Raw genomic sequence first — 13043 nt, forward strand, 5'->3', positions numbered from 1 at the left:
GCAAAATAAACCTTTTGCTAGGCCTAAAACTCCCTTTTTAATACATATATTTTACCTCTTTGGTAGTCCCTAAACAGCCCACATGGCAGAGTGCATTGTATCTGAAATATAGGATATGGGTTTTTATGTTTTTTTATGCCCTGGTAGTGAAAAATTCCAATCGTCATCCTTCACTACTCTGAAGCCTACCTTTCCCATAGGATATCATTGGATTGCATTATTACATTTTGTATGTGCTAACGTGATTGGGAACAGGTAGAAATATCAGGTTTAGTCTCAAAAGAAATGTAATTTAAAATCCTCTTTAATGGTAAAGTCAGGTTTTAAAGTCACAATTTTTAAAATGCCTCTTTTCTAAAGTTGACATTTTCTTATCCTAACCATTTGAAGCCTGCAGTAAGTGTTCTGGCATATTACTGTGAATAGTAGGCAGATGGCCTAGGTGTATTCTCCAAGACAGTGAGACAAAGCTGTTTGGTGCCCCACTTACATTTCAAATGGCTGCCTCCAGCACACTTACAAAGAAACTTGACATCAGCCATGTTATCCTAGACCACTTGGAGTTTGGGCAGGAGAAGGAAGGAAATGTCCTTAACTAGATGGGGGGAGAGCCTATAAGTTACTCCCACTTCAAAGGCTGGCACCAGGCATACATATGGGACCCTCAGACCGGCTTTCAGTACACTCCTGGGCTTAACTTTTGACAATGCCCCAGTCTAGCATGACCAGATACCCGCAGTTGGCGCTTTGATCTTTTAAACACTAAATTACACTTAAAACATTAAATATTCATAACTCTGGTGATCTGATTGGATTTCATTAGTTTTGGTGTCATTTCATTTATTATACTTTTCTCTATTTTTCTAAATTGATGTAGGACTTTTCTTCTGTTGTGTTTCCACTTGATTACTGTTTGCGTACTTGTTGGAATGAAAAAGCCCTCTGCGTGGTTAAAGAAATTTACCAGTGCCCTGAGTGGCCAAATGTACTGCTTTCTGGATCACTGATGATGATTTTTTGTCATAGGTGTGCGCCATGACATAGGCCTGTGTCTCAGACTGTGGTCTTGTTAGACCAGGAGGGGGACGTCCAAAGCACTACCCTCATAGTGGTGGAAGGCTACCGCCTTCACCAGGAGTTAAGCAGCATGAACATGTGGTGGCAGCATACCGTTTATTTATCAGTAGTAGTGAACAGATCCTTTTTATCCTGGGTCACTAGAGTGAGGCCTACAGGCTCATTCACCTTTTTTTAACGTTCAGTTGCTGTGTGCTTAACTTACCTTTGGACTGCATCAGGTAGATGTGGAGTGCAGTGCATCACAGGAGTAGTGACTGCGCTAGATGTATGTGTGTCTAAGAAGGGTATAGTACAGGGACAGCGTAGTACTGTGCATCTTATGTGATTAGTGCATGTACTGGGTATATGTATGCCTGTGAGGAATACATTACAGCACAAATGTAGTGCTGTGCAGTGTGTAATGAAGGCATCTGCTGGGTGTATGTGTGAAGTACAATACATGAAGGGTGGGGTGTTGTGCAGCGTGCACAGGGTGAGTGAGTGTGTGTGTGTGTGTGTGTGTGTGTGTTTGTTTGCAAACAGCACACCCTGGTACAATTTAGAAAAGATACAGTACTGAACAGTGCATGCAGACTGAATGTGTGTGTTGGCACAATGCACATAGGTAATAGTACTGGATAGTAAGTGTGCTGTGAATATACGCTGAGAGCAAGTAGGCCTGAAAGGGTACATTACTTGAAGGACCCTGGGTTACATTTTAGGTAGCCCAGGCGTTCCTGGTAAAGAGATGGGGAGTTGGGGAATCCCCCAGACAGATTTGTGTATTGCTGCATTCCTGTAAACTGGGTGGGACTCTCCCTTTACACTGTAAAAGTTTGCACTTTGATTCAGAGATAAATCACAAGGAAAGAGACTGAACACATCTCAGGAAAAGAAATGGGGCTGATAATAGATTCATAAAGAGTAGTAATTGAAACCGACGGATTAACCTTTGATGCACATGAACTCTAGTCACTCCCATGAACTGTGTTGTGGGACAGTCAGCTTTGAAGTCCTTCCTTTTGTGAGAGACAGTCTTTCAAAAGCAAAGAAGAAAACTTTGAACTTCAAAAGCAGAACCCCAATATAAAACTTCAGAGACTCAGACCCTAAATAACATTTAGAGTCTGGAAAAGGACTATAAGAAGTGGAGGTGGAGACCACAAAATGCATCATCTATCAAGCAGCCAAACAGGCTGTGTGAAAAGGGGAAGCTCTGCAAGTCCTCTGATGGTGACCAGGACTGGGGGTCAAGGCCTGCTAGTCTCCCTTCTGGGCGAGGGGATATCAGCTAAGGAAACAAAGACCATCTGTCCTGGAACACCAGCGTCTGCCTGCTGGCCAAAACCAGTGTGCCCTGTGAGGAAGAGGAGAGCGTTGGAGGGAGTAAGGTCCAGAGGGGAGCTCTACTGAGCGGACTCCCTGAGCGAGGAGTGAGAAGAACAACTGTGCACCAATGGAGTCTCTGTGCATGTGCAGGAATGGACCCGCTACCCCTATATGCCAGGAGAGGGCCACTGTGATCTGAGCTGTGAAAGGAGCGCTGTGTGGGGCGTGCAATGGATTGCACTGCTTTGTTGTGGGGACCCTTATGTCAGAGGTGGACACAATTGAACTTACTGAGCCAGGAGAGTTGTGACTTGTGTCTGCTTTATCGGTGGCCCCATATGCCAGGAGGACCTGCTGTGGTAAGGGGGATTGCACCAGAACAGTCCATGCAAGACTGTGAGAACCATGGCAGCCTTGTATGCCAGGAGCGGCTGCCTGTACTGCTGTGGCCAAGAGTTTGGGCTGTTTACTGGACAGAAGGATTTGGGAAGATGTCCACCACGTCAAGCACGCACATGGAAACCTGCATCTGACTGTTTTCCCAAGGATTCCAAGGACGCTGGAGACCTCCTAAGTAATTTCAAGAGAAGCATGCAAACGTTGGCATTACGTCGTCCAATGTCATGTGTGATGTCATAGTTTTAGAAAGTACCAGTTCATACTGTCGAATGTTCCATGTATATTGCCCCTCTAACAGGCATTGGTCCACAAATCCAAAGATGCCAAGTGCTGAAAGCAAATATGTGACATGTACAGAAGGCCGAGCTATGGGTTTACAAAGAAAAGCTCTATTAAGGATACATCTGCTGGTGTGTATTTACTGTTCCCAAGCCATATACTCAACTCTAGATGATTTAACACCGCTCTTGTTCTACTAGCAATATCTATGTGAATGGCCGTTCACAGGTTCATATTCCTCCATAGCATTTTCCTAAGTGTTCCATATGGTAGGAAGACAGAAACTTGTGAAAAGTTTTTTTGCTCTACTTTTCGGAGCTCTGCTGTGGCATGAGACCCCATGGAGCCCCACGCAGTGTAAGCACTATAGTAAAAGGGTTTTGACCTGTAACCTTCATGTGTCAACATTCTAAAATAAAAGCCAGCTGATGTGCAGCTGGGGCGAAGGGTTCTGTATTGGTTGTGTGTGAACACGTGCACATGTGGAGTGTGAGGGTAAAAGACTCAGCCTGACAACTGGTGAGGGTAAAAGACTCAGCCTGACACCTGTGCACAGGCTGCACAGTGGAAGATGAGGTTATGACTAACTTAAAATTATTTTGACTGGAAACCGAAATGGAAAGCACCATTTGATTTTGGATATAGTGTACTGCACACTGTACCTGTAAACTGGGTTTACTATAATTCCAGACTGGAATACCTGGGTCATAGTTGGTTCTTAGATTAAATAGCTGGTCTGGTAATCTAAATGCAAAATCAGTTTGGGCATGTAAGGATTCCTTCACATATGTATTTGGCACATTTCTCTGAAGCAGCCTTGACGAGGATCATGCTTTGAGCTACTGGGACAGTTGATTGCTCTGTTGCCCCAGCTGTCAGGACAAAGGCCCTTGTAATCATAACTATTAGCAGCACCTCCCTATAAATTAGTTGGAGGGTGGTTCTCCATAGGATAAAAGGAGGGCGGGTAGATCTCTGGCTCCAATCACCACAGGAGTTTTTTTGACGTATTGGATGGAAGAAACCGGGCCAGGGTGGTGGATGGAGCTTAGCTCATGGGGAGAGATGTGCCTCAATTTTGGAAGGAGTTGCCCTTTTCGATACTTTTGAGAGTGCAGCAAGGGGGTGGAATAGCTCTGAAGATAACACACTACGACGATCAAGACTATAATTACAACAATATTGCACATAGAAGCTAGAGCTGTTTTATGCTGCACACAGTGCAACCTCTAGACTGGGTCTAAACTATTTACGAAGCATTATCATATTTTTCAATATACTTGATAATCATTTTCATAATCTTGGACGGATGAATGGCTGAGTTAGAAATCAGTAGAGAAAGATACTAAAAACATGTTTATATTTCATTTCACACTATTGTAAATAACAGATAATGTTATTTGTTTTAATGGTACTCGTGTTACTGATCTCGGAGGGGGGATTCAATTCAAACTTGTGACGCACAGATCATTGCAGATGTCTGAGGTGAATCTTATCTCATTGAACCATACTGATTTGAACTCACTGGGTACAATCAAACACATGCAGCAAGTGCAATACCCTCATGATCTAACAGAGATCTTCTGACTTTCTGACAAAGTGTGGCTTTCAAATACCTGAAACAAGTGCAGTATCCCCGTGTTACCAGAGTACTTCTGACTATCTGACTACATGTCAGTTAACTTAGTTAAAATAGAAACAGGGCCTCTGTCATACTGATAGTATAGACAAAATTACTTGTAAGGTCTAAATATAATTCAAAATTCTAATTTAAATTCTGCCTTAATCTCCACTACATTCATGACTATGATCGCCAAGACTGCAGGGCTCTAAGGTACACTTGGAAATTTGGCTTCATTCATCAGTTTAATGCTAACCTTAAAATGTTTACATTTTTGCTGAAGTCACAGCTGTAATAAAGACTATAGCCTCAAGAGTCACATCCTGCACGATTGTGTTCTGAGGGCTATGGCTAAAGAGTGTGCCTAGGCAAAAGCTGAAAAAGCCCATTGCCAGCCTGCTAGGGGGCTACAAACTGTGGAACATTTCCTGTCTGTACCATTTATGTCCTGGACAGAAAATATAAAATACAATGATTCATTTTGTATTGTTTTTGAACAAATGAGTAGAGAAAATGTATTTTGTTTCCTGAGGGTAATTTGCCACACGTGTTAGCGTTAAGGCAGGAGAACAATCGCTGAGTCCTAACATCCTGGAGAAGGTTACAAAACTATGGGCAGAATTTTGCAAAATCCATTAAAGTGCCACTCGGAAATATTTAAACCTGAGTTTAGATTTCCCTTTAAATTCTGTATTTACTTGAAAAAAGATTACAAATTCCCAAGAGCAGGTGATGCCACAGATACTTTCTAGACTTGGTGCTATATTTAAAAGCCCATAACATTTATTTTATGACATTTGCATTATTGGCTCTATGCACTGGAAGCAGACCACAGCTGTTGTAGTCCTTACTGAGTGTGTTTTAGTAATTCCTGAGGCATGAGTCCAATAGGTACCACATCATTAGCCTGATAAACCACGAGTACCGGTTGTACATATTTATAAATGCCAGGATATCAAACAGATAACAGAAACCCCTAAAAGACTTGTTGGCTTATTGGATGTGACTCCAGCAGAAAATCACACAGCACCGCAGAATATCATTTTGTCTCTCCAAAGCCCTTCATTCCATGACCAAAGACCATAACAGAAACATTATATTACTGCACATTGCTGAGGACTTCGCCATGCATAACATTAAGCTGTGTAACATTAACCCATATTGTGGTCTCGCAACATGAACTAGTTCATGAGATATGATGAAATGGTATGTACCCCGACTGCTTGCTGTGCTATTTATTCAGTTTATTGACTTTCGGAAATGGGAAGGGGGCTTTTTGATAAAGCCTTGGAATTATATCATACTCATTAACAGCCTCATAAGGTTTGAAGTTATCTCTTACTGTCAGGATCAAGCTGCTAGAGTAAGAATTCCTTTTTAGGTGGTAAGTGTTAGCAAGTAACATCTTCTCAACTGTCCAAGCATTCACTAATAATCTTTTTTTTCTCGTGTATAGTTGCTTTAGGCCATGTATTATTATTTTATCCCAAAAGTCACAGCTTTGCTCTGGCTGGATCTCCTTATGTTGTGAGAGTGAGACATGTCCACTGCTATTGTTGCAAGAGTAGGTGCATGTGGGATTCGGGTCAATTCCGGTTACCAGAGAAGTTTCCGTATGTGTGATCTTTTCTTTAATTGAGGAAAATTTCGAGTACTTTGGAAGCTTCATCTGGTCCTATGAATTTGCACTTTCTTTATTTCAGGTAACATTGAAATGTCTAGAGCTGGTCAGGCCTCCACCCACTCCGAGCACTGTGTATTCACTGCTTTTCCTCAGGCTGTGTCCAACTTCTGTTTATAGTCTCCCTGGAAACAGCACTTGCTGGGCTCCCTCCTTCAGAGAGGGAGGCAAGGCAACTCGAAGCTCGCCACTATTTTGTTCACTTCAACACAAGGCTCAGCTGCGAGTGCACCAAAGAACCAGCACCCAAGGAAGCTTTCTCACAATTCTGCCGTTATTATTTAAATACGTTTTCGTCCTGCAAATAAAACATAAGGCACTATACATGCTGGGGTGGGAGGGCGAGTCTGGGCACTGGACAGAGTCGTTCGTTGTCTTTAGAGGGAGTTGTGGCTGCAAGGAGCAATGCTCTGGTGTAATAGGTGTCTGTTCACAACGTTGCATTGTGTGGGTCAGTGATGTCTGTGTGTTATCATATATCACCAAAGGTGAAGAAGATGAAGCACAGTCGTGATATACAAAGCATTGCAATAAAATAGAAGTGACACCCCCTCTTCTCTCTCCATCTGGAATGTACCTGCGGACATAATGTGAGTATAGCTCACGTGACGAGGACTGGTGATGGTCTTTGCTGTGCTCCCATAACTATGAATATGCTGCCTCTGGGGCAACCCTGATCGCTGACAAACACACAAGGATCATGAGCTCACACCAAACACCGAAGTCAGCTTGTTAGATGTTGTAGATAGACATTCACTGGGGCCGAGCATATAACGAACATCCAGGAAAGCGCTGTTAGAAAAGACTGCGTAGATCACTCTAGAAGCCGCAGCTCCTTTCACCTGTTCACCTCTGAGACAAATGTCTCTTGTCACAGCGCTGGAAGCTTCAGCACCCTCAGTTATCACAACTTGGCTAATAACGAAACACAAAAGGATGACGACGTCTCGGAGGCACATAAGGACCAACAGCACTTTGCTGTCTAGCGTCTCAACTCCCTGACGAGGTCCAAACTCGCCATGTACACGATTAGCAGCCAAAGACTGTTCTCATCTTACTACTATGATCTTCCAAATAACACTTTCTAAACTTTTCCCTCTTCCATTCCTCCATCGTCCTATTCGATCCAACTAACAGACTCACATGCCCAATGCTCAAGTTAACGCAGATTTCCCTATACTAATCCGTTCGGGTTCCAGAGTAGAGTTCTACTTCCGAAAAGTGCCTTGACGCCTCATCAGGGGTAGCAAGCACTACATAAATATAATTTCAATTACAATGCTTGTGTTTCATCTCTCTCACGCATAAAAGAGGCAAAGTATAAAATTACCCCGGTCAATAGGTAAAGGTGGCGCGAGAATATTGGCCCGTGCCGAAGGGCACTCGAACCAGAGACTGGTTAACACCGGACTTGGCGAACTCAGACAAGGGGCCCGCTGAACACCTCCACACCTTTTGCCCCAAGAAGCAGCTGAAGCAATGCGTGTAGTCAGCATGAGGGAAAACAGGGGCAGGAATGCAGAAGAGCCTGTCCTGGAAGGTGTGTAGCACAAGCCCTCTGCAGGGAGAGCACGATGCGGATCTCAGGCTAAGCCTACGACCCCGGTGGGGGCCGAGTCTGGAGGAATTAATTGGAACAACCTGAGAGGCAGACGCAGGCGTTGGCACGGGTTGGCTGGCACAGATTGAGGATAGCACTGGATGGAAGAACGCAAAAACCGGAGGCACCGACTCAGGAGCACTACCCCAGAGGTGTTTGCTGGTGGTGCAGCTGGTATGAATAGCCTTATATGCACCAATTGGCCATGCTGGCACAGGCTCCGGACGCGTCGCTGGTGAGCCACAAGTCTGTGTGCCCAGGGCAGGGAAATGCAAAAGCAATGGAGAGGACACACACCGGGCGGTCTCAGGGTAACGGGGCAGTCGGCAGCTCGTGCTCAGTGGCATAACAGGTGACAAAGGTTGAGGGGCTCACCTACAGCGCAACTCCGTCACCCTGGTTACCGGTGCTCTGGTCCCGGATGCTGTGGCGGCGGCTCTCGCAATACTGGGAGTCTGAAGCGCCGCCGCTTTACCCCCTCGTGCCATTGTTTACCGCGCCCACCCCTTAGCAACGGGGCAGCTGTAGCCTTGGTGACGGCGTCAGAGGTGCAGTGTCCCGGACGTGGCTTTGGAAACGGACGTGAACGCGCTCTCCGAACAGCCACGGCAGCGCGACCGGAGCACACCGAAACGAGGGCGGGGCCGTGCCGTACTTGATCTCCACGTTAGGGCCCCCATAGTCCTAGTATGGCGCCGCGAGCACTAGGCGTAGAACAGTACAAATCCCTGACCTCTAAAACCACACAGGCCACCCCCAAAGCAGCCAAGGCTACACCCATGGAATCCGAGCTTTCCCTGACCCGTGGGTAACCAAAGTACCTACCACAGCTTCCCTGAGAAGCAAAGGGGAAAGTTTAGAGACCTTTTAATATACATCGCAAATCGAGGCTTGTGGTGAAAAAATAGAAACAATGTGGGCGAAGTGGTAACATTTCATCAATAAACCAAAAGAACTGGCCTTTCATCTGAGGTCAAAGTCCCCTGTTTATTGAGTAAAATCTAACTGATCAGCTGAAGTAACGCAGTTCCACGCAGGCATCTAGTTTCTTATCATCTTTGATTAAAGAACCAGCACCACCGTGGGCTCCCCTGTGCCCGCCCAGGAGTACCTAACAAGGATCCCTCTGGAACACAGGGACCTCACACTGTACTTGGTCACATGTATACTCTACTGAGGTGATCTGTCTGTGTATGCATGATCTGAGTAGGCATGCTATAGAATGCTGTGTGGGGATGCTGCAAGAATGTGATGATGCATAGAATGTTGGTGTATGTGTGAATTCTGAGCCTTCATTCTAGTTGGTGTGAAAATGGAACCCTAACAGGACCTATCAAACTGTGGATATACCCTAAGGGCCTAACATGAAATAAAGAGCTCACCTCCCACCTGGATGGCTCCTGACTAGTGTGAGTCAACATTTAGTGACACGTTCGTTGTTAAAAGAACATGCATGAACATGCAGCAAGATGCTGGAGGCAGTTAAGAACTGGTTCTTAGGGAGGAGGTATGCCTGATGGCAGAGAGAAGGCCTGTGACCACTGGCAAATAGTGTCAGCGCTGGCTGCTGGGCAACAGGGCGCCAGTGAGGAGGGGGGGGCAAAGACAAGGTGCAAACTGAACAGAGAGAATAATGAGCTGCAGTGTCCAGTAGGCAGTGAGCAGATGTTAAGGAGCAAAGGAAATACTCTATTCCCGTTAGAACAGTGTCTTCATCTTCAAGCAGCCTCCACAGGGGCAACGGCTGCAGGAAAAGAAGCTGGGGACCTGTTATCACAAGCAGTATTTAAGCAGAAGGAAAGTGCTGATGGTCTTTATTTTAGTGAGATTACAGATAAATTAGACTGAGTGATGAGGCAGTACATCAACACAAACATTACATATTTGTGTGTAAATCACTCGGCTGTGAAGGAACAACGTTTGATAAAACATGCAGTACAACATTCCTCAGCACATATATACGATGCCCGTGGGCATGTTATTAGATCTAGCGCCCATGTAGAACTCAAGGAGACTACTTGGAGTGTGTCTTGGTATTGCAGGGAGATAAGCAGTGCCAGAGAGCCATACTTCTTGCTTCACTGTTCCAATGCCTGTAATGCTAATAGCAAGATAAAAGTGACTTTTGCGGTCTTGGTCTTGTTCAAAGAGGAAAGTAAAAGAGAAGACGGACATCTCGCTTCTCAAGCCTACCTCCGGACACAAAGCTACAGTTTTCAGAACAACATTTCACTTAATAAGAAACTGGGAGGTGTGTATCTGCCAACGATGATAATTTAACAGATATTGTGTGGATCTGAGGGGAACTTTGGGCTTCTCATTGTTTTCTATGGTTCTGCGATTATTGTTTTAAAGTAAAGGTGACTTGTGGCCCTAAATGGTTATTTATTTTGAAGATGCTGACATTTCCATACAGTGAACTTGTGTTGCAAGCCATATGTCAGTACATGTTCTTGTAGAGAGGCTGTTGCTGCTATGCTCATGTTGAATATGTTCTGTGAGACATGAAGGAAACGACTGACTGCGGTTGCATATATGTATTAGAGAATACATATGCAGTGCGCAACGTTAGTATTATACAAAGAAAACATTTTTTTCATTTGTGTGATGGCTTAATACAAAAATAATATAACACATCTTAACATAACAGGAAATGTGATGTTTAATTCTATTTGCTATCCATGAAAAACAATTTTGAGTAATTTTTTTATTTTCTGTGATTGCATTTAGGAGAAACATCATGGAAAGTGGTGATATGGTACTTGATTTTAGTTAACTAATTGCAAAATAGTGTTGCTGCAGTTGGTTTGGTTAGAAGTCTGTTTCGTTGTTCTGGATTGTCTCTGAGCTGGATGACAGTGTGGCAGATATACGAATGATGTAATACTATGTGGTGGGAGAGTATTTTGTAAATGACTGCAGGTGCACAGTGGTGTGAACGATCCAGCAAAGGTCCCGTTCCTACGGGATGAGTGAGGAGTACCCTGTCGTACAAGGCGTAAGAGATAAAACAGTTTTGGTGTTGCAGAAGTGAGAACGAAGAGTACCCACCCCGCTGCAAGATACAAGACTGCAGTACACTTGTGTGTGAAGATGTGGAAAATTGGGGTAGAATAGTACCCTGTAGCACGAAGAAACAAGAGAGAGTACCCCATGATATGTGAAACTGTGGAAGAGTTGCTCTGTAAAATCTCCTCATTGCAGTATAACAAAAAAGACGTGAGGCAGATTTCAAGATAAATTCCAGTTTATCTTAATTAAAGAAACTCAATTCACCTCCTGTGTCTGCACCAGCTAGCTCTCCACTAACCGGCCCTTATCACATATTCAACTAATCACATTCCAAGCCAAGACTGTAGAAACAAGAATGTTGGTAGATCTACAGGCTGGCGAAAACACAAGCTGCATCTCAATACCACATGCTCCCTGTTGCATGAGGATGCAAGGTAGGGTACCCCATTGTATGCGAAATTGGGCAAAAGCAGTAACCTGTCATGTAAAGATACATAGGAGAGTACCCTGTGACACGCAATAGTGGTACAAAGTAGTACTCTGTCATAGAGAAAACAAGGGGAAGTGTAGTACTTTGTTTGCTGTGGCCAGAAGCCACAGGTGCCATTTGAATGGGCTTTAGGAGTGGTCCTCACTATGTATGAATGGAAAGTTTCAACCGGAAACAGGGTACATCAGTGTGAGGTATAGTGAGTTTTTGAATTCTATTGTGCTTTTGGTTCACCTGTATGTGCTCTGTATCCAGCCGTCATTTTGTACAAATGGGAGAATGTGGCCGGTGCATGGTACTGTACGCAGAGTACATGCATGTTTTTTTTTGCTTGTTTCTGGGATCGCGTGTATTGGAGTCAGTCATCATTGCATATGGATGAGAGGGTCTAACTTGGCAGCATTGGACATAAGCGTAGGGTGTGGTATGTGGGTGCTTCCCTTTCGTGTCACCTTAAGCTGGTGGTTACGTACTGCGAAGGGCTGGAGTTGGGGTGGAAGTACTCGTCTACACCAGTGTCTCAATGTAATTTTCAGAAATATCAGCCTGTACGTACTGGAGGCTGTCATCACTATGTGTGAGTGGCATTCTGCATGTTTGTACAGTTTCCAGAGGGTGTGGTATCGGATTGGATTTTGGTGCTTTCTTTGGTCTGGCGCCTTGCCATGCTGGTTTGGCTAGCTTGTGTGACTAGGTGTTGGACATGTTAGAGTGCTGACAGCATGTGTGTGTTTGTGTGTGTGTGTGTGAGAGAGAGCAAGTGTGTGCTGCTTGTGGAGGTATAAAATGGAGAAAGCATGAGTGTGCCTTGTCTGGGGGCCATTGTTGCATTGGTTAAACATTCATCTTGTGTGTTATGAAAGGAGATGATGTGGAGATGTGGAGTGTTTTGTTTGCCTTATGTGTAAGGAAAGGAGACAATGTAGTGACATGACGTGTCTGAGTACCTATGACTTTGTAGGTGTGCTACAGAATAAGGACTGTGGATGGTGTGAGAATGTAATGATGCACCGTATGTTGGGTTGTGTGTGTGTTTGTCTGCTGTGTAAAGCCTGGGAGTTCATTACATTTGGAGAGAGAACTTATCATACTATCTTTGCAACCTAATGGCTTAACATGAAATAATGAACTTACTTCCAACATGAATGGCTCCAGACTCTTGTATATTTACGTTCTAGAGATATGGCAGGGGGCTGGATGTAAGGTCAACCTGTAATGAAAGCAGACCTCATGGTATAACAATGGTCATTCAAAACTCAAGGGGTGGGTAGACTAAAGCTCAAAAAATGGAAAAACCTAAACAGAAGAGGTCATTGCAGTGAGATCAAATCTCACCCGGCATCTATATTACAATTGGCATGATTGAAGGACAAGTTACTTACACCTTCAGTAACACCTTATCTGGTAGAGAAAATATCTAGTTGTAGATTCCTTACCTTAGAATTTCCCCCCAAATGCCAGTCTGAATTTTTTCTCAAGCAGTACCCTGCGCGCCGTTAGGTAGCATCGATCAGCTTCGCATTGGTTGTCGACTGTGTAGGATATGACATTGTCGGTCCTATATAGAAGCCAC

At 44.3% G+C, this 13043-nt stretch overlaps 1 protein-coding gene across 3 annotated transcripts in view; it reads right to left on the bottom strand.

Moving 5' to 3' along the window:
- Positions 1-12624, bottom strand: part of CIMAP1B (ciliary microtubule associated protein 1B) — a 61292-nt gene extending 48668 nt beyond the window's left edge. Inside the window, exon 1 of one of the 3 annotated variants that reach the window (XM_069229460.1) lies at positions 12605-12624. The gene's annotated coding sequence lies outside the window, so the exon portion shown is untranslated. Of the gene's footprint in view, positions 1-8343; positions 8602-12604 lie in introns of those variants that run through there. The other 2 variants (XM_069229458.1, XM_069229459.1) reach the window with 2 other exon arrangements.
- Positions 12625-13043: the final 419 nt, after the last annotated feature.

Source organism: Pleurodeles waltl, chromosome 4_1 (genome assembly GCF_031143425.1).
Source record: "Pleurodeles waltl isolate 20211129_DDA chromosome 4_1, aPleWal1.hap1.20221129, whole genome shotgun sequence".
Taxonomy (NCBI): Eukaryota; Metazoa; Chordata; class Amphibia; order Caudata; family Salamandridae; genus Pleurodeles; species Pleurodeles waltl.